Raw genomic sequence first — 19,021 nt, 5'->3', positions numbered from 1 at the left:
TCGTCGATTGTCGATAACTGCATGGAAACACCCTTTTCGCATGCATCTTTCTCTTTCTCTTTGTACTTGACAGTTTTACGAGCATTCTGTCATTTCAATCGTCGAACTACAAAAGACAGTTTGTAACGGATAAATTTGCTCATCGACAATGGTCGATTTTTGTTTTTATTTTGGGGATGATATGCAGTAAAATTCCGATCTGAATATAAGAAATATGTTTATAATTATCATAGATGGATTAATATTTGCATGTATATGTATATTATCAAGCTTGATCTATGCAATAGCGAATCGATATTATAAATTTCAAGCAACCCAGTAATCATATGACAGGAAATATTAATTGAAAAGTTATATATACACTACCGTCAGAAAGTTTAGGACCAAGGATCTATGTGTTACTATAATTTTCAAAATGGGTTAATATTGCCTAACTAAAAAAACGAAGGTTTTGCTTATTAAATTTTGATAGCGTAATCCATAAATTATTTATTATTTTAGAAAAGCATTATACGGAATTCATTTTCCAAAAATGCAGTCTAACTTCCGTAAAAATCGCTTTGAGAGATTCTGTGAGTAATGGAAGGCTATAGATAGCGGAACAATATAAAAACTTATTGACAGGATGCCTAGACTTTTTATAAAAGTGATCCAAAATAAAAGAGGTTTTTTTATGAGAGAGAGGAATGTTTAAATATTTTTTATTTAGATATTTATTCAGAATATTTTAGATAATTTTTTTTACTGTTTAATAATAAAATATAGTTATAAGATCTATTTAAGCATTTTTATTAACAAAAATTGTTTTTATCTTATTATTTTAATTTCATTTTTTTCGACTTAACTGGCCACAATTTCGTACAAAATCACGACGTTTCAGCTCTTGGTTTAGGCCCTTGTCAAGTGTAAACTATAAAATGACATAACCCAAATATAAAAAGTCAATCTAACATAATTGAATGGAAGTAACAAAAATAAAAATAAAATATTAATAGTAGGTACCTATATCATCTGTAAGACTCGTTGTTGAAATCACAAGACATCCGTAATGTATGAACTTATTCTTGAAAGATCATAAAAGCTAGAATAGTTTACACTTGATAAGGGCCCAAACCAAGGGCTGAAACGTCGTGATTTTGTATTGTGGCCAGTTAAGTTGAAAAATTGAAATATATTCGTTAATCATCACTGGCAAGTTACAAAATTGTTTATTATTATTTTAACATAATAATCAATTAGTCTTATAAGAAAAAAATTTTCTTGCTATATTTAATTAATTTAGTGAATATTGCGTCGATGACAATAAAGTATGTAATAATGAAAAAGTGCATTTTTTAGCTCTTTTTCAGCTTCCGGACGCTTTACGATCACTCTGACATTTGGACTATCGATACCAATTCGATTAAAACTGGATACATCTCACATTCTCGACGACGCGTCGCACACGCGCGCGGAATTTAATTTTACACCGCGGACTGATCCTTTCGCGAAAGTCTCGCTTAGTCGTTATTAGTCTGATTTATGACAGGAAAAACTTACTAATTTACCTTCACGCGCGCGCCGTTAATTCTCGACATTTTCCTTTCTCACAACAAACACTTGGATCTCTTGTTACGTAATTGAATAAGATACCTCGCGTCACCGAAATAACAATTCGTTTGTCACGGCGATAAGTGAAAACTAGGCATAAATATTAGAAACTAATATCGCGGGAAAACTATCTTGTAAAAGTCGCGCTGATCTTATGGTAAACTATAGAATTTTTTAAATCTTTTTCTTATTATCCTAAATAAACCAACGTTTTGATACAAAAGAAGAGAGTCTACATGTATTTATTTTCTTTTTTCTTTTAAATTCGAAAATAATGTTGTTTATTCTAAATTCAACATTATTATCGATTTCTATCAATGTAGATTAATTTTAATCTCGATTTAACTCACTTTTTATCCTTTTTTAGTTCTAAGAGTTAGAAAAGGATAAAAAGTAAGTTAAACCGAGATTAAAATTAATCTTCATTGATAGAAATAAACATATTTGCGCATTTGTTACACGGATTGTTGTTCGTCAGTCTCTGATTAACACAAGATGCGCCTAATTGTCGCGAGTGACAAATCCGCGGTTAATTGTAGCCGGTCGGGATCAATTGCACCTCGAGGATCCTCCATGAGACGCTGGATCGTATCTCATGATCGACGACCGCGCACAGAGATGCGCTCTTATCGGATGCGGCCTGCAATTTGCGTTCGGGCTCGGCCCGCTCGGCGGCGAGTGGTTTCTATGGCCGCACAAGATTATAGAACGGCTATTCAATGAAGTTCCACGAATGGATTTTTTCCGCGTTTACCCACGCCGCAATTATGGCGTTCGTAAATTAGAGAACCGGTACGGTGTGCTGACGTTCGATTAATCCTCGCAGTCCGTTCCCTTCGTCAAATTCCAATGTCTCTCTTCTCTCGCAAAATTCGGCGTTCTCGACTCTTGATGACTTAACAAAAGAGATATATATCTCGTTGTTACGTAATTATTAAATACACGGATATCCGCGAGGCCGCGTTACGAAGAATCCAGTTCAACAGGGTGACTTGAATTTGACTAATCTCGATTTAACGTCAACGCCGAGATTAATTGCCCAGGAAAAATGGGTCAGGCAGAGACCGTGCGCGATTTTTTGCTATTCACAAAAGTATGGAAGAACGCAGCGAGTCGTGACGCATCTTTCGGTGATGATCGAAGAGGCGCAGTCGCAGTCGTAGTCGCCAGGTCGCCATCCTTGTTAGCACAAGCATTTTGCAAGTGCGAGAGACTCTCGTTCTTCTCGGCCCGAGAAGAAAGCCGCGCTGCGTAGTTTTTCCAAGCGTTTAGGCACGCGCGGCGGAACGGCGAGCGCGCAGCAACCACAGCAACAGCAGCAGCAGCAGCAGCAGCAAAGCGGTAGACAGATGAATATACAGCAGGAAAAGCGAAAGTCACGCTGCATTCGCCAGCGGCATGGCACCGGCCGTCCCCCCGCCCCCCCCCGCCCCGGTCGCGCATTGTACGCGAGCGCATCTCTGTGCCCTAGATAATTAATATCGCGTGGTCGCCGTGGTCGGGGGAACGAGCCGCGGCATTTTCTGCGGCCGGGGCCGGCGCGGCGCGGCGCGTCGTCTTCGTGCGCGCGGCCCCCCTCGTCGGGTGCAATGGTTGCCTCATGGTTTCGCCGTCGAGCTAATTGATTAAAGGGATCATCATTATTACGTCGGCGAACGGTGCGACGCGCTCGCGCGGAGCCGAGCGATTTTCTCGGCTCCGTCCCGGCCGTCACTCGCGGGTGGCGATCACTCGGCCGTTTCGTAACCGCGCGCGAATCGGTTATGACACTCTCGGGGGGGGGGGGGGGGGGGCAAGAACGACGTAGACCGCGCTCGATTAATCTATTTATGTGCGTAGCTATTTTCCGGCTCGGGTCTCGATGCTATCGAAATCAACAGACCGGCGCGCGACGTGAATGCGATACGTAATGAGCATAGGGTGATGTAAAGTGCTTGTACGCGCAAATACCTTCCTTCTATGAACAGGCCCGCCTTCAATCCCATTTGAATTTTTTTTTATTATCAAAACATTCTTAATGGTCGGAGAAAAAAGAAAGTTAAAGTTGTTGCGAGGTGAAGAAGAAGAAAGACCGAGACACGAATTATGAGATTCGGTATTTGAGATCTTTAGCCGACAGCTTTACGTTTTCCGACGTTTTCTACAGATCGAAGAAGAGATATTTTTTAAATTGAGAATAACTGGTCGTGTTGGTCGTTAACCCTCGGTTGTTACACCTCTTTTTTAAACATTAAAAAAAATTTTTTTTTTAACATAACGTTACTCAAAAAGTTATTTTTTTACAATGAAAATACATTCTACAATGTTTAAACTTAATTATAGATTTTTTTGCGATCCACTTAAACTATTAGTTTTTGAACAGCATGCAGCTGTTTGAAAATTGGTTGGAATCACTTTGACCCCGAGTGTGACAACCGAGGGTTGTAGTGACCAGCGCGATTGGTAACGCAGCTCTTTTTTGACTGAATCACGTAACACATTCTTTTAGGTTTCTTCCTTTGTTTGCGGTAAATTTCAGTGAACGTTAGTATATCGCATGCCGACAAAAAGCACAGACACAGAAAGACATATTTCATCGTCGCGGATACATCCAATAGATACCGTGCGTAATACGTTTCCATCGTGGACACTCGATGCTCCCAATTCGGAGAATAGAGATAGAATGCAGGCTAATCCGAGAATTTAATTGACTCTTTCATGGAAGTTCGTTGTATTCTGATCGCCGGTGGGTATACATACGTAGTGCGAGGTCGTCATTCTTATTTACCTGCCTTATGATTTATAGTGCCGCTCATTCAGAGCCCCATATACATGTACCGTCGTCATCATCGCTTCAGCCAGATGGTACATATCGATTGGCGGCCGATTCCGCTTGACCCGAATCGGAAAAGTGGAAAGAATCGAGCGTCGTGACGCGATCCTCTCTCGCGGCTAGGAGCAATTCCCCCTCGGGGCTGGAATTGCACAGAATCATCAGCTTCATCAACAACTGTGAATACGAACGCGTATTCATCTTCTTCGTCTTCGGGGATAGATCCTCCTCAGTGTGACAAAGTCGTTTTCTTTCACGCCGCGGCATATAGCGACGCAAAAATCATTGGCATATCGGAAGATTGCGACAGAATTGAACGCACGGATCCGCTTCGCATCCGTTTCTGCATAATGAATCCTTCAATGAGGAATTCTTTCGGCGAGTAATGTGCGTGCAATAATTAATACGCGTGTAATAATAATGTATTACCGTAACGCGTAATTAGACGCGAAGTATTTCCCGCAGTGGCGTAATATTTTTATTACTCCTGCGGGATTTATGTGTGTGTGTATGTGTGTAGCAAAGAAAGCAACATTTAGAGGAAAGAAGCATCTTCCGCGATTCGAATCGCCGTAATTACCGTTCAATTATCTTGGCAGAGTTATAAAAATGTTGAACAGCGTCGTCGTGCGTTTGTGAAACTTCACGTTTCCCGTAAATGCGCATCGCAGAACAATATCTAATACAAGATGTATTACGCTCCAAGATCGCGCGGAGTTGGTAGGAAAAAGTTGAAGCAAGTTAAGTCAAAAAAGTGAATTTAAAGTTTAGGGGAAGAGAGATATCTTCCATGCGAATATCGACGCAATAAATCATAATTTTGTATGCATAGTCTCATAGAGGCGGATAAAGCGAGTGACAAATGGCGATTATTCATCCAAGACCTTCGGTTATCATCAACCATTCATGTCTCTTAAACACACTAGAAGTGTTGTAACATGTAATTTTTTAAACGTCGCGTTTTGAACGCGTTTATTTACAGCGAGAGATGGAGGATCCTTTTGCGCGAGTGCATTGAGCGCGTAATCTGTAAAAACTCGACACCCGATCGTTCTGTTCGAAATTTATCAAGGCCGCCTTTTACTTCGCAGACCTCGTACATACTTTATTTGTCCGAACATGCAAGAATCCAATAGTTCAAGGATAAAGCTAATAATCGAGGAATGGAAGAGACTTCGTTTATAATGACAGATATCGAATCAAAATAAAAATGGCATTAATTAATCACTTAAATTAATATATTAATATATTTTATTGACATAGTTAGTTAATATATAACTTAATATACTAATTTATTAAATTAAATATAAATACACACGCAAGCACGTGTTTAGAAATTATTTTACATTTACTTAGAAAAGAATATTCTCATATTTAAATACTTTATATCGCTGTTTGAGAGTATTTTCGCAGTTTAGTCTTCGTATATATGCATGGAATTGTGAATCGCGTCTCGTCAAATATTCGAAGACAAATCTCTCGTCAATCTCCGAGCCTCGATTTCGAGGCGAAATCTCATTTCACAATATCGCGACGTCGCGAGTCGAGAAGGCCCCATCGCGGGCAATTAATCCGAAAGGTCGGTCCTCCCTCCCTCCCCCCATCATAATAGCCCCGTTGCTGGGACCCTCGGAGCGCGAATGCCATGATTTATTCAGGTGGATGAGCGAAGCGGCTCGAAATAACTCGATGTACGTCGACCTTCCTCTCTCGTCTCGCTCCGTTCTCGTACAACGTGGTTGATCTACATGGAGGGTTGCGGCACAGCGGAACGACCTAGGACGGTGTCATCGACGGACGACCGGTATCATAATTAAATGTCCATTTGCAACACGTGGCGGTATCGATCCGAAGCATCGATCGCGAGCGAAATAGGCACCCATGTCGACCAAGTGGGTAAGCACTTAGAAGTGCTCCAGCAGCGTAGCTTGCGTTGGCATGGAGTAGCATAGCTGCAAGTTCTCCATGTTACAATCAGTTATCTCTATTCAGTAATTATCTATATACGTCATTCCGTGTTGCCTATCTTTGGAATAATTGAACTTTCAGTACAACGTTACAAAATGCTTTTCGCATTTTGCTTTATTAAAAAGAAGTTAACTGTAACTCTCTCTAAAGCTGAACTAAAATAAAGTGTATTATCAAGCTTATTATATATCAATAATATCGACAATTTTCTTTATCTTCATATTTTGTCATTTAGAAAAGTGCAAGCCCAAAATATATACCTAATTTTGATCATAAAACTATTAATATTATTAAGGTAGATATTAATATCCGATAAAAATCTAGACTAGAAAAAATAATATGATTGATTCTGTAAATTCTTAGCAATATAATATTGTTATTTTAAATAATAAAAATTTTATTTCCACAACTCCTTACAATTATAAATCTTAAAAATCAAAATTGCTACTTAATTTATTGGCGCTTATTAATATTTATCTATATATTTATCTTCTAGCAATTAGTCTCGATACCAAATATGGATATTCAAGAAATATCAGCTTCAACATTTCTCGTTTGACGTAAGGTAAATGCTATATGTACAGTCGAATAAAAGATATATACGCACGTCGCGTCGCGCGTACGACGCACGGCCACGCACGTGGATTCGCAAGCGGAGATTGTCGCCAGTGACATTGCGATATTCCCGCGTCGAGAGGAAAGTCATAATTACGGTCGTCCGCTTGAGATTTCACGGTTACCACGTCCGTCGCGCATTCACGCGGGTTCCGTAATCGCTCGGTGAGATTGCCGGCACGCGTTTGTCGTTCTCGCCGAAAGTCGTAGATATGATTGATAATCCCGCGCAAAGGTCGCGCGCAAGGGAAATGTGATAGCCGAGCGTTAAAATTAAATGGAATTGTTAATTTGTTACTGTAAGAAGGTAACGATCAATTTTTAGCCTCTTTCATCATCGATCAACTGAAGACTCCTTTGAGTCTTCTCTTTATTCTCAAGGCAAGTGAAGATATTGTAAAAGATTATTAATAATTTTAAATAATAATAATAATTTTAATTGTTAATGTAGAGAAAGAAAGAGAAAGATATTAGTGATTTAATATAACAATTATAATAAAAAAGTTAAATGCGATGTCCTAGCAGATTCCGCGATGACTGCAACGAGCTTATTCGCTTAGTTTTAATTATATTATTTTTAGTAATCATAAAAATAAAAATATTTTTTATATTACACATTTTACATGCATACGTAATATCTCTCGCAAAATATTACAGTGACGTCAACGCTTAGCATTTATATTACATAAAAAATATTTACAAAGTTTTTTTTGCATAATTGAATAATACTCTTCTGTCTCGCGAAAAATAAAGCGCCCGGTATTTGCGATTATAATGTGATAGCTACTGAAATACACGCGCGCGATAAAATACTCATTAAGTGTCGCGATATTAATATTTCGACGATACAATGGAATAGAAAATAGCCGCGCGTATGCGAAAGGTCGAGCCGCGGTTATGCTCGGCTCCTCGGCAGCTCGGCACACCGACGTTACTATTTTTACGAGCCTCACGTCGTGGAGAATCGGCGTTGATATGCAGTTCTTCGTTTCCGTATACACGCGAGAACGCGGGAGAAAGGAAATTTCCCTCGAACGTCGCGTCGTCGACGTTGCATCTCCTTGAACTGGTGCACCTTGCTGTCACGTTCCCCGTGAACTCGCACGTGCACATGCCGCTCTCACAGCTGATTCACATACGATTGAATTGCAGAGCGAGCTACAGGATGATCCGACAAATCCCTTAAAGAAAACAATTTAATTTTTTAATCAATGTCTCTTTTTTTTTAATACATACGTTTTTAGTTATTGTGTAATTTTTTTTATGCTGCGTTTATAAGACTTTTTATTTTAATTGGGATAATAGGTTCATCAATTTTTGATGAATCTCAATCAATCTGTTTTGAAGAGAGATTTTAAAAGAATCCATATTATGTAACAAGCGCTTTATTATTTATCGTGTAAAGGAGAGAATAGAAACTATCGCTTCGACGTTATGACGATTTATATGTAATAATATTCGTACGAGGCGCACGCTTCCGCGTGGTAGTAAATAATCTGAAATTTGAAATTTCGCGGAACATCTGCACATCCAATTCGTGCGTGTCCACCGAATACCTATGCCGTAGAAGAAAAACGCGACCCGGCGCGGCGAGGCGCACACAGACCTAACGTTGTCGCGCGTGAAAACGTCCAAGGCTGTAACGTGCACAGGCAACTATAAAACGTAGCAAATAAACGGGCCTGTGCTTTCACTTAGGCATCAGGAACGAGGGGGGCAAACGTTAGTTACTTTCCTTTGCTGCGGATACAAGAGCGCGTTTGCGTAGGGCTGATGCAAAGGCACCGCGCATCGAAGCATCAGGAAGCGCGGTTAACGAGACGCGGATAGCATCGGCTGAAAGGGGAACCGACCTGCCTCTTGGGATCATACTGTCGCTTTTTACGCGGACATGAATGATGCAGCCAATTCTATAGATACAAGTGAAATTGGTATATTTATAAAAGATGGGCTATATATATTAGTGAATAATAATATAATCTATACTTTATTTATTCATATAAAACTCATATAAACCTAATACGATAATAATGTATTTATTCAATATATATGTATAATTATGTTTTATTATCGAAATATAAATAAATAAAAAATATATATGTATATTATTGTATATTAAATAAATATATTACTACATATAATTATTATTATGTTTACGATAGTAATATAATTATAAATATTTTTGACGAAAAATAAAAAAGCATGGTATTACTGATCTTTACTTACTACATATTCAAATTAATTAAATTAAAACAAAGGAAAAAAAGGCTCATTTGCTAAGATTAATAATAATCTTCTTTTTATGTTTTCATCAGTCTTACAATGTTACTTTTTCGATAAATGGATAAATAACTATAGAGGGACTCTCGATAATGAATTAACGAGTAACAAGTAAAAAGAGCTTTTGAGAATACAACGCGGTTAACAGTGCGTAAGTTGATCTTATATCGACCTGTAATAATTTGGATCATAATTGTACATCGGGCTTTTCGCTCTGAACTCGGACTCTGCTTTGAACCAGCCTCATCCATGCGATGTATAATTATGTATCCAATTAGCTATTAAAGATCGATATAATATTAACTTATGTACCCTCAACCACGTTGTACTCTCAAAGCCCCTTTTTACTTGTTACTTGTTATTTTTTCATATTTCAATAATTTTAGATATCTTTTGGGTACATCAAAGACAAATGCAATGGAACCGATATTCTTACTTGTTTGATACCTCTAATAATAAATTTTCACGCACATCGGTTTCATTCTATCGATTTATTGCAATCACAGCGTGTGTAATAATACGTACATATGTACGGTTAATCACAGGAGATAGGGGCTAGTCAAGGCCTAGTATACGGCAATAAAATCCGCCAACAGCTTTCGAGTGATTGTTTGAGCGCGACATTCGCACCTACGTGTCAAACCTTAAAAGGCGCTCCCACGCGACGGCACGGGGAAAAGATAGTTTCATCGACATGCACGGAGCAGATTGGACGTTAAGTTTGCATTGTTGCGCGCGACCTCGCGACGAAGTGCCGTCACCGTCGGCGGATACGAGTTTCGCGAGATTTCATTTATGTCCCCCGAATCTCACCGTAAACTAGAAGGATCACGCGGATTTGCCGTGGTATTACGTCGGAAACCTGACTCTAGTCGGTATTACCTGAGAGAAGGCGTCTTCGGCTTCTCTTCATCGACGCTATTTGCAGCTAAGCCCTTGATATCGAGATTGTCGCGACAACTAATTTAAGACATCTAGATACGTGTATATTCCTTAAATTTTTTATTTCAGAATTTTACCTTAACAACAAATGTATATTCTGAGAATGTTCAGAGGATATCGTAAAGTATAAAATATTATAAGGATGTTCTCAGTATATTAAGTACATCCTTATTATATTCTATAGATATAGAGACAGGATATTAGTGCTGTTAGGGTAATATCTTTTATATTAATATATAATTTATAATTAATTATAATTAATAATTAATAATTATAATTATAATTATAGCTTATAATTAATTATAATTAATTAATTTATTATTAATATATAATTTATAATTTATTATAAATATATGTAATTTAATTAATATAATTTATATTAGTATGGATGTGATGACGGATTTTTTAATTTTTTATAACTTAGATTTACGTACATATACAAATATGTAAAAACAAAAAATATAATAAAATATATTGTTAGTGTATTTCTTTTTTATTAATTTTTTTGGATCACACAGGTAAACAATATAGTATAACGAATGATTTTTTGTATTCGCTTGTATTTGTTCATATTAGGAGAAGCCTCGGTACGCAGGAGACGACTATTTACCAATTCTAAGGCTTTGGCGTGACTTTCTCCGACGAGGACGTCGATTCGCGAAGATCGATCAGTGAAAGCACACGATAATTGATCGCAAACAAAGAGGCCTGATGAGAGAGATAGTGACGATTGGAAAACTCGATTCAGTGGCCTCTTCGACACAACGACCCGCAAATGAAATAATGCCTCCGTCTATCCTTGACTCGAGGAGAAACGATTAGGAGTCCTCAGAATGTTTCATTAATGCTTAAACATATCGATACCGAATTGCGATTATGGAAATTGACAATGAAATTAAAATAAAGTTATTTGAATTTCATATAGATTTGACGTCACAGTCGCAAAACCTTTTTTACGAGAGAGATGTCGTAGAAAGGAATGAGATCTACGTATTCACGTGCGCGTGACGCGCTGATCGCCGATTCAAGCTGGAATATCGATCGGATGATTACCCCGACCCTCGTGAGTTATTTACATTCACGAATTCGTATCGGGCCGCAATTAGCGTGATATACGCCGCAGAAACGACTTGTTGGGGTATTAATATCGACGACCTACTCTCCGGGACAAGCGACCGATGGAAGATCACGGGCGCGCGCATTGCATAAGTTATGATCGCCGATCGATTACTGCCTCGATAGAGACCGGTATTCTCGCGGAGTGCCGCGCACTTACCACGCTTCGAGAATAATTTGACTTGGAATACTCCGATAGCGCGTGCGATAGCGCCAGGATAGATTTACGCGGCTTTGACGTTGACGGAGATTATTCCACGTGACACGGGGCAAAAAGCGTATATACGTGCCGGAGGCTGTGCGCGAGGAATCATTTGCACCTGTGACTAATGGAACGGCTGTCGAAATTATCTTATCGTCATCGGACAAGTGCCATTAATAGACGCTTTCCTGTCGTATATCTCGCGGCACGAGATCGAACGGACGATACCGAGTTCTGTCGGTGCTTTATTATTATAATGTCCCACATATATCGCGCGGAATATTCCACGTTTTATCTTTTTCAACTAAAGTCGATTCGAATAAGCCGAGAGAACGGTGACGACTATAATGAAGAAAAAAGAAACTTGATATATTTCGTGAGAAACAGAAATTGTGTCAGGAAATAGACATTGGGAAGTTCTGGCAAATTGCGTTCGGTAAAAGGAAGAAAACGAAACGTGTGATTTAATGGCGATTGAGAAAGAGTTGGGATCGAAGGGATGAGATTCGATCGCGCGGATGACACCTTGCGTGGGAAAATGGCACGACGCCGGCAAAAATAGACGCGGCCGGCATCAATTACAAAAGGGTGACGCGTGTAACCGATTCCTTCGGACGGCGACTTTATACGTATGGCGTAACTTCGACAACGTTTGAAGTTTCACTAAGCTGTATAAATAGCACACGCGACTTTTTATATATAGCCCCGCGCGCGCGTTATCCATGTGTATCCGCTGGCGCTGACGTGGAAACCGGCAGGAAGCGTGCTGTGGCGATCGCCAGCTCCGTTCCGCGACGTGGAGAATGCCTCGCGATCCCCGGGCTTTTGTCTTATCAGGACTAATAAGGGGACAATTAACCCTTGATGCCTTGAATTTTGGTAATTTTTTAATACGACTTATAATACACCCCATTCGCTAATACAAGGTACAGTAACTCAGTCTAAACATTTTATGAAATATTAACGTTAAAAAATTTTTGTATGCGTAATTGTTTTAAAATTCTGTAAAATAAAGTTTATTTATGTACTATAATTATGTATTTTATAAATAGGAAAAATGGAATTTTATAATAACATTACGAAGAAGTATATCACAATTAATTTAACAAAAATACACTACATGACAATTAATTTTCGGTGTCGGAACCATGTCGGAACTTTCAATTTTGTGCACTATCAATATTATGGTCATAATGTGTGCACGTTTTTGGATGATATCTGTCACAGAAACATTTAAAACGCATTATTAATTTGCACCAAGTGCATTTTATGAATACAACATACAACTTCTTTGCATAAGCGCATGATTTATTTATCATTGATATCGAAAAAAAAACATTTTAAACATTAATATTTCATGAACTATTGCGCATTGGACTGTGCTTTGTATTAGTGAATAAAAAGTGTACTGTTACATATTAAAAATTTAGTAAAATTTAAAGGTTTAAGAGTTGTTTGTCCCCTTGTAAATTTCTTATCTATTAGTTCAATAAACAAAGAAGGACAATAATAGTCACCATTCCATCAATCAATTTCGCACTGAGAAAGAGGAAAGAGAAGAAAAGCTAACAATGAAGAATAAAGAAATTAACGAGATCGACACTATAAAATAAATTGGACAAAGAAAATGACGGAAGAAAGTTTAATCGATCGTTGCTGCGTGAATGCTATACATGCAATGGATATTGGCTAGAAAAGAAAGCAATTGAGTTATTGATTATTCATATAGCGCATTAGCCAATACACGGTTCATCCATCATATTGTTACTTCCGGACATCACCGATCCTTTCAATTTAAATAATTAATTTTATTGGTCTACACACGCGACTGTCTTTATAGAGAATTGGCGGTATATATTAATTATAATTATATATTCTATTTATATGCTTGTGAAATATCATCTGGCAAATATTATACTTCATATCTTGTTCCTCCGTTATAACTTCCGATCATCTGCACCTTGCTTTCAAACGCTTTAAAACCGTACTGCCTCTTAAAAATTTTACAATAGCGAATAACGAAACAAGTCAAGTATTGATGTCACGGGGGTCAAGCGTCGATCTTGCGAGCGAGCGTGTATCAGATCCGTAACGGTATCGTCAATGTAGTGACGCGCCTAAATTACGCCACCGGGTGAATTTCATAACTGCGTCGGGCGGAGGGTGCGGCGCGGCGAGGTGGGTGGGCGCGCGGGGGAGGGGGGAACGATGCATCCAGGGTGCACCGCACGAGCTTCCGGGTGGAAGAGAGAAACGGACGTCGGGAACGTGGGCGTGGCGTGCGAGGGTGAAAGGCGTGGTTATGTGCGATCAATAAAACTACCCCCCGTCTCTCTCCCTCGTCCCTCCGGACGACGCGCGGCATCGGCGATGCGGCTCGAAGTGAGAGCCGGCGGAGGGGTGCGGAGGGGGGCGTGACGTGCCTCCGAAAAGTGGGCTCGCTATAGAGACGGAAGGAACAAGGGATGAGAGAGACAGAGAGAGAGAGAGAGAGAGAGAGAGAGAGAAGAAGAAGAAGAGAGGGAGCGGGCTCAAGGGGTCGTCTGAGGGTACGCGGTATCTCGCCGAACCGCGCATCGATCCCTCCGCGATCCTCCTTTCACCCTCGCGCGAGAGCAAGCGCGCCCGCGCGTCCCTCATCGAGCAGCCCTCGACCTCTCGCACAGAAAGTACCATGGCCTCTGGAATTACGCGGGAGACTTCATTCGTGGGCACGCAACGGTCACGCGACGGACGTGGACGTAATAGACGAGGAATTTAACAGTCTGGGGAATTTGAGATCGGAGCAACGGGATCTGTTCCGTTGCGCACACATTCTTACGTCGTCAAAATTCTCTATTTAAAACAGAAAGATCCAAATCAGCAAAAACAATGGAATGTAATAATAGAAAATTCTGTTATTGACATAAATGTCAATTTCGAGGGAAACGACACTATATTTGCCAATGGGAAATTGGCCCCGAATTGTGTCAAATTTGCAGATAAAGCGTCCAAATCTTCTGGGCTTAAAATATTCCATACAATGATGACGTAATGAAGGAAAATAATGTTATAATAATACGAAACAATATTGCGTTCTATTAATTATATACTAATGATATATAATACGAAATATACATATTAATAGGAGAAGTTGAGACACACCGGAGCCGCATCGGAGAAGGATTGCGTTTTGTAACGAGAATTGGATACGTGATATCTAAATGCATGCATATGCATATACGGCATTACTACCCGGCTTAGAAAGAAATAAATAGGAGAATTAATTTCCATGGCCGGCATGAACCGCGGATTATATGAAATCTCGGTTCTCAATGACGTCGTCACGCGAAATGCAGCTATTTAGTCTTTTCACGATTTGTCTCGTTTACGATTTATTTATGACACGTTTGAAAATAGCGTCGACATCGATTCTTTTTTCCCACGGCCGTTTACGTCCTCCAACGTGGAGTGGAGTCGTAACGCGACGTTGCATTTCCACGGACCGCCGCGCCGGTCTCATTCGGGACGTAGTATCACGCGAGATTCGATTTAACTTTGTTACCTGATTTCGTTAATATCGACGATAATATACACGACTTACCCGTTATACATTCTATTTTTTATTACGAAACACGAGCACGGAAATAGATTTCGAGCTGGGGCTTACTTTGTCAAGATCTCGCTACATATTCACACAATAAAAAATTTTGTGTATTTTTGTTAAAAATGGACCTTGTTAAAGTTTTCGTGTTAAAAATATAACATACTTATGTGTTAATTTAACTAATTTTGATTATGTTACCTTTTTTTTGTGTTAAATTCATATTTAAGTAAATCAAATGTTAAAATAACACATTTTATATTTAATCATAAGGTTAACATAAAAATAATGTAGTTTTGTTAAAAAAATATCCTTTTCATTTATATTTAACATTATACAGATGTCTGTTGTACATAAAATCTTTGTTCACATATCATCAAACTTTTCTTTATTTTGTGTTAAATTATGGACATAATATTTGTGTCATAATTTGACATATTCACATTATGTTAAATTAACACAAAAATTTGAGTGGACCGTATGGGACTTGTGATTTATGATATATTTAACACAAATTTTTTTACTGTGCAAGCATGAGATATTGTATACGTAATCTCTCAGGCCCATTCCGCAAATCTTTCGTTCGGGAAAAGTGAAGGCAGAGCTTATCACACAATCTATCTCTAAAATCTTCTTTTCCGTCATACGTATAATTTCCGCTATTTAATACAAAATAGAGCGCGCATTTCGTGCGCAGACCGCGTGCGGTCTAGTCTGTTTACACAAACGACCGACACACCAGCATATTTACGTAAGGGCGTAGATTAATTTCCACATATAATGCACATAACGGTACGATGTAGAAAAAAAATTGAAAGCCGGAACAAAAAATACGAAAGCGGTGATTATTAGAAGAAGAAGATATCGGATGCAATGAGACACGTTCAGTTTTTTTTTCGCAAGATTGCGTGGATTTTGCAAGAATTCGAAACTCGAACGTCGTTGCGGTTCTCTTCCCCGGTCAGACGTCTCTCGCTTTTTTTTACGACGTAATCGGGAACCTCTCGCCAGGCGTGACCTCTGTGATCCTCGACGGTACGTCATAACAGTAAAAGTCTCGGAGTCTTAGTGTCCGCCTTCAAAACAGATCCTCGATGTGCATTCGGCTGAGTCTAAAGTACTTCCGGCTAACAGTTTCGCTAGCCTTTTGATGCAACTTTCTATAATAATGCCCCTGACGAACGCCACGTAAATATTCCTCATCTCTGTCCGAACTGCCAAAAGAACCACAAGTTCTACTGGATCAAAAAACATTTTTACGTCACGCGGAGTACACACGACTTTATTTGGAATCTCTGTATGTTTCATAAAATATTTTAAAGAGCTGCCGGGGTTACGAACAAGAATTCTTGCTGCACAAAAAAAAACGATTATTTAAATTTAAAAATCGATACGAATATTCGATTATTCGACATTCTGTTTCTTTATGACTATACGTTATAATACTTCGACTACCTTCCGTTTACGATGCTTTGTGCAACGCGCGCACTCAGAAATCGAGTCTCTCTATATATAAGATTAAAGTTAATGATTCATTTCGATGAGGCCGCTTTCTCCTACCGCGCCGTCAAGTTGGAGTACACCGCGCGGTTAATTAGCCGCGCGTGCTTTCAGCGTCGCGCGCGTGTTGGAGAGGAGAGCGAACAAACAAAGAGGATCGCTATCGCGACGAGTTTGTGCGAATTATGCGGGAATCGTGCTAAATCGCACTGCGGCGAATCGACCCGGCGGCACTCACGACGTCCACGAGTGACTAATGGCAAATCAACACCCCGAACTCGCCGTGACGCCCCGGTAATCCGATGATATATCGCGACGCCGGAATTGTAACGGCGCCTTACCTGAGAGTCTGAGAGGCTAGGCGCTTGCAATTGTGCGCCGAGTTCTCGCAGGAGTGAGCTCTCATGATTCCCTTTGTAGTGAATCTTGAATGCGATTGACAATCGTGGGAATATTACAATGTAAATTTTGAATTTAATCTAGCGATACGTTTGAACAATATTTTAACAAAGTATAATATTTAATTGTGATATGTATGATTTAAGTATGATATGTATGATAGGTATAATGGAATAAAATATATGATTAAGTTTAAATAGTAATTAAGCAAGGCAGCGTTGTTTGATTCCACATACGCGAAAAGTACACTTTGCAACGTTTTCGTTATCATTAACAAGAAGCTTCATAAATATTTCTACGTACATAGATTTGGAATATGAATCAAAGAGAATTACATCCACCTCAATACATCTCTCTCAAATAATATTACACGAGAGAATTCAGACACACGTTCCTGATATTACAAAGAATATTTATAAAGCGCGTATCAGATCGTGCGTATATTATACTTTCAGCTGACTATTATTTCCTAAGGAATTTAAGGCCAATTTTTTCTTCGTCACTTTCTAATGCTCGACATTAAATGCAATACAGCCGGGAAAATTAACTTTCTATTAATATGTAGTCCACGTAAAATTAAATAGAAGAATTTCGATAAAGAGTTATTTATCCTGTTCTCCTGTTATTAGAGAACTTCGTAACAATCGATGCCGCTTTTGGTAAGATTAGAAGTTTTTAAGTCTCTCAAATTATGTCAAGAATGATTTGTCAAAATCACCAGCCGCTTCTTAACACACGTCATTTGTTCTCTTTTCAAATAGGTACATCTGGTCCATTTAAGCTTCCACGTTGCGACAGTGAGCCTCTCTTGAAAGAAGCTGTCAGAGCTGTCCTTACCCGCGATCACCTTCAAAGGAAGGTCGGATATATGTTGAAGGGAACGTTCACCGGAACAAATACCTATGTCGGTCCCGTAAATCACGCGATAGTGACGTCGTACCCGACGTTGACCCACCTGATCAACTATGGTTGACCCGACAGAACCCAGAGGACAAGGCTAATGGGCAAGCTTTAGCTTTAACAAAAATAATTATGCGCATACTAAGCAAGTAAACTTCTAAATAACGTACCGTTGAACGTTGCTCTTTACTGTATTCTCGTGACTCGAATTTGCATCAATCAACGCAATCCTAAATAAATTCCGATATTGAAAATAATGCCGTTTTTTTTATAGATGCAGGAAATGGTGCTTTCAGTTCATTATCAGCAATAATAACAAATATTTGACTAAGTTAAAATTAATTGTTAATTAAACTCGCGTTTACCAAAAAAGATGAATAAACAGAAACTCAGAAATTGACAGTTTAATCGACTTCGGCATAAATAGAAGCTTTCTGGGCTTGATTGATAAAGTCAATTGCAATTTTCTGCAATGTATTGCACAGTTTGTTCCGATAACTGTATACCGACGCGCTTACATTCTTTATTTACAACACCCTCCGGGCCTTTGGGGAATCATATCCAAACACTATTTCTACATTTCGGCCCGCGGACGAATATCTTCCTTCTGTTGCCGTCTTTTCCAGGGGTCGGATCATCCCCGAGGAATTATGGCGATCACGCGAGTGGACTTGGTAATTTCCTCGCTCGTTCGATCCGCTCGCGCGTTTCTTATGTCTCTTTACAACTTTCCGTTCGCCGGGGAAAGAAATCGATCAGCGCGTACTGGATCGCGTTATATTCTTAAGCGAAATGTTTAGCATTGTTTTAAGGCCAGAGCTAATCGATCCCGCGGGCAGGCCACGGTCACCGCGATTTACATCGCGCATACTCTACGACTTACAATCTCGACGATCACCTATGCACCGGCCGTGTGTCTTCAGCGGTTAAATGACGCTCATGTCTGGGACGATATCGCGGCTATAAAGGCCAAGCGCTACAAAACGGCCGAATTACCGCGAGTTTATAATCAGTGATATCCTCCGTTGGCCGGAAAATTCATTATTATTATTATTATTATTATTATTATTATTATTATTATTATTATTATTATTATTATTATTATTATTATTAT

At 39.2% G+C, this 19,021-nt stretch overlaps 1 long non-coding RNA gene across 1 annotated transcript in view; it reads right to left on the bottom strand.

Moving 5' to 3' along the window:
* Positions 1-6,797: 6,797 nt before the first annotated feature.
* Positions 6,798-19,021, bottom strand: part of LOC112461243 — an 18,884-nt gene continuing 6,660 nt past the window's right edge. The window contains exon 3 of the long non-coding RNA XR_003041528.1: positions 6,798-8,166. This is a non-coding gene — a long non-coding RNA (uncharacterized LOC112461243). The remainder of the gene's footprint in view (positions 8,167-19,021) is intronic.

The sequence above is a fragment of the Temnothorax curvispinosus genome, unplaced genomic scaffold (assembly GCF_003070985.1).
Source record: "Temnothorax curvispinosus isolate PA1 unplaced genomic scaffold, ASM307098v1 QBEX01011198.1, whole genome shotgun sequence".
Lineage (NCBI taxonomy): Eukaryota > Metazoa > Arthropoda > Insecta > Hymenoptera > Formicidae > Temnothorax > Temnothorax curvispinosus.
This window is presented reverse-complemented; position numbering and strand designations above follow the sequence as displayed.